Consider the following 3,928-nt stretch of genomic DNA (forward strand, 5'->3'; position numbering starts at 1 on the left):
TATTTATTTATTTATTTTTATTATTATTTATGCCTACAGCATCTGGTCTTCCTAGGTGGTCTCCCATCCAAGTACTAACCGGGCCCGACCCTGCTTAGCTTCCGAAATCAGACATCGGGCTTGTTCAGGGTGGCATGGCCATAGACCATGGATTGTGGTTCCACTGGGGCACACACCCAGGACCTTTTGTGTGTAAAGCAGATGTGCTAACTGCTACACTATGGAACCACATCCTCATTTATTTTTTATTCCTAAATAATATCTATTCTATAGATATACCATCCTTTACTTACCTATTCATCAGTTGATATAAATTTGTGTTCTTTGCTTTTATGAACATTTTGTGTACAAGTTTTTGTGTGGACACCTGTTTTCATTTTTCTTGCATATAAACCTAGAAGTGGAATTGCTAGACCATATGGGAAATTTATGTTTAACAAGAACTACAAGACTGTTTTCCAAAGTGGCAGAACCATTTTACATTCTCACCAGCAATGTATGAGGGTTCTAATTTCTCCAGCTCTTCACCAATACATGTTATTATCTGACTTTTTGATTTTAGCCATCAGAGTGGTTATAAATTGGTATCTCATTGTGGTTTTGATTGGCACATCCCTGATGACTAAAGATGTTGAACATCTTTTCATTTGTTTATTGGCCATTTGCATATCTTGCTGGAGAAATATCTATTCAAATTCTTTTTATTATTGAGTTGTAAACATTCTCTATATATTCTAGATACAGCTTCCTTATCATATATGGTATTTGCCAAAATTTTGTGGGATTTTTTTTCTTTATGGTGACTTTTAAAGCACAAAAGTTTTTTTTTAATTTTGATAAAGTCCAATTTACTTTTACTTTGGTTGCCTTTGCTTTTGGTGTCATATGTAAGGATTTATTATCAGAGCCTGGTTCATGAAGATTTATACCTCAACATTTTCTGTCTGACTTATTTCACTTAGCATACTAATCTCAAGATTTATCCCTGTTGTCGCAAATGGCAGTATTTCATCTTTTCTTATGGCTGAGTAATGTTCCATTGTATATATGTACCACATCTTTATATAATCATCTATCGATGGACACTTCGGTTGTTTCCATGTCTTAGACATTGTGAATAGTGCTGCAATGAACATTAAAGTGTATATATCTTTACAGATAAATGTTTTCAAAATTTGGGGGTAGATATCCAGAAGAGGGGTTGCTGAATCAGGTCATATGGTAATTTTATTCTTAAGTTTTTTAGGAACCTCCATACTGTTTTCTATAGTGGCTGTATCAATTTACATTCCTACTAGTAGTATATGAGGGTTCCTTGCTTCCACAACCTCTCCAACATTTGTTGTCACTTATCTTGTTATGAGCTGGTATCTCGTTGCATATCTCTAATAGCTAGTATAGTTGAGCATCTTCACATATGTCTGTTGGCCATTTGCATGTCTTCGTGGGAGAAGTATCTGTTCAGGTCCTCTGTCCATTATTTGAGTTGGTTTTGTTTTGCTGTTGAGTTTTATGAGTTCTTTATATATTTTGGATATTAGCCCCTTCTTCGAGGTGTCATTTACAAATATCTTCTCCCATTCAGTTGGTTGCCTCTTTGTTTTGTTGATGGTTTTATTTACCATGAAGAAGCTTTTTAGTTTGATATAGCCCCGTTCATTTATTTTTGCTTTTACTTCCCTCACCTTTAAGGTTAGATTTATAAAATCCTCTCTAAAACCAAGGTCACTGATTTTAGTACCTATGTTTTCTTCTTTGCAATTTATTATTTTAGGTATTATATTTAGGTCTTTGATCCATTTTTTAGTTAATTTTGGTGTACGGTGACAGATAACAGTCTCGTTTCATTCTTTTACATGTGGCTTTCCAATTTTCCCAGCACCATTTATTGAAGAGGATTTCCTTTCTCTCTTGTATGTTTTTGGCTCCTTTGTTGAAAATTTTTTGCCCATATATATGTGGGTTTATTTCTGAGCTCTCAATTCTGTTTCATTAGTCTGTGTGTCTGTTTTTCTACCAATATCATGCTGTTTTGATTATTGTCACTTTGTACAATAATTTGAAGTCAGGTAGTATGATACCTCTGACCTTGTTTTCTCTCAGGATTGCTTTGGCTGTTGGGGTTTTTTTTGTGATTCCATACAAATCTGATAATTTTTTTGTTTTATTTCTTTAAAAAATGCTATTGGAATTTTGATGGGAATTGCATTAAATCTATATATTGCTTTGGGCAATATGACCATTTTAATTATGTTAATTCTTCCAATCCATGAACATGGAGCATCTTTCCATTTCTTTGTGTCTTCTTCAATTTCTTTTAATAATGTCTTATAGTTTTCAGCATATATAGATTTTTCACATCCTTTGTTAAGTTTATTTCTAGGTATTTTATTCTTTTTGTTGCAATGGCAAAAGGAATGTTTTTCATTTCTTTTTCTGAAATTTAATTCTTTATACATAGGAACACCATGGAGTTTTGTACATTGATTTTGTATCCTGCAAATTTTGTTGATCTTTTCAAAGACCCAGCTCTTTGTTGCATTAATTTTTTCTATTGTCTTTTTGTTCTCAATTTTATTTAATTTTGTTTTTCTTCCCTCTGCTGACTTGAGGCTTCTTTTGTTCTTCTCTTTTTAGTTCTTTTGGATGTAATGTTAGGTTGTTTATTTGAAATTTTTCTTGTTTCCTAAAATAGGCTTACAATGATATGAACTTTCTTCTCATTACTATTTTGCTGTATTCCAGGAGTTTCGATATGTTATATTTTTATTCTCATTTATTTCTATATATCTTTTGATCTTTCCTTTTATTTCTCTTTTGACCCATTTAGTAGCATGTTGTTTAATCTCCACATATTTGTGTTTATTCTCACTTTCTTTCTGTAGTTGATATCCAGTTTCAAAGTATTGTGATTGGAGAATATGCTTGGTATGAATTCAATCTTCATGAATTTGTTGAGGCTAGTTTTGTGTCTCAACATATGGTCTATTTCTGAGAATGTTCCATGTGCACTAGAGAAGAATGTGTAATCTGGTGTTTTGGGAAAAAAGGCTCTGTAAATGTTGATTATGTCCAATTGGTTTAATGTATCATTTAAAGTTGATATTTCCTTACTGATTTTCTGTTCAGATGATCTATACATAGCTGTCAGTGGAGTATTTAGGACCCTTATTATATTTGTATTTTTGTCAGTTTCTCCTATCAGTTCCATTAGTAGTTGCTTTATATATTTTAGTGCTCCTCGATTGGGAGCATATATATTGATAAGTGTTATGTCTTCTTGCTGTATTGTCTCCTTTATTATTATGAAATATTGGTCTTTGTCTTTTGTTAACTTTTTTATTTTAAAATCTATTTCATCAGATATAAGTATGTCTACATCTGCTATTCTTTGGTTAACATTTGCTTGAAGTATCATTTTCCACCCTCTCACTTTGAATCTATGTTTATCTTCACAGCTAAGCTGTGTCTCTTGAGGATAGTATATGGTTGGGTTTTATTTTTTGATCTAATCTGCTACTCTGTGACTTTTTATTGGTGAGTTTGGTCCATTTAAATTTTAGATAGTTATAGATATATGAGGTTTTCCTATCGCCATTTTATCTTTTGTTTTCTGGTAGCTTAGTGTCTCATATTGTTTCTTGGCTCTCGTATTTTTGTCTGTTATTTTAATTTAGTGTTATTCCATGATTTTTTTCTCTTTTCTATCTTTTTAAAAACAATTTACATGCCTCAGTTCTGGATTTTCTTTGTGTGAGGTTATCATTAAGTTTGTGTAAAAGAAAGTTTCATATATACAGTAGTAATTTTTCTTCTGCATGTGTCTTTTCTCCATTCCATTGTACAAATTTAGACCTTTACCTTTTTCGTATTTTCTTTTTGTCACAAATTGTTCCTATTTGCGTTGTGAGTTTATATCTGAGTTGCA

At 32.1% G+C, this 3,928-nt stretch overlaps 1 pseudogene; it reads right to left on the minus strand.

The window, feature by feature from the left end:
- Nucleotides 1-30: 30 nt before the first annotated feature.
- Nucleotides 31-146, minus strand: LOC111736551 (annotated as a pseudogene).
- Nucleotides 147-3,928: the final 3,782 nt, after the last annotated feature.

The sequence above is a fragment of the Pteropus vampyrus genome, unplaced genomic scaffold (assembly GCF_000151845.1).
Source record: "Pteropus vampyrus isolate Shadow unplaced genomic scaffold, Pvam_2.0 Scaffold20, whole genome shotgun sequence".
Lineage (NCBI taxonomy): Eukaryota > Metazoa > Chordata > Mammalia > Chiroptera > Pteropodidae > Pteropus > Pteropus vampyrus.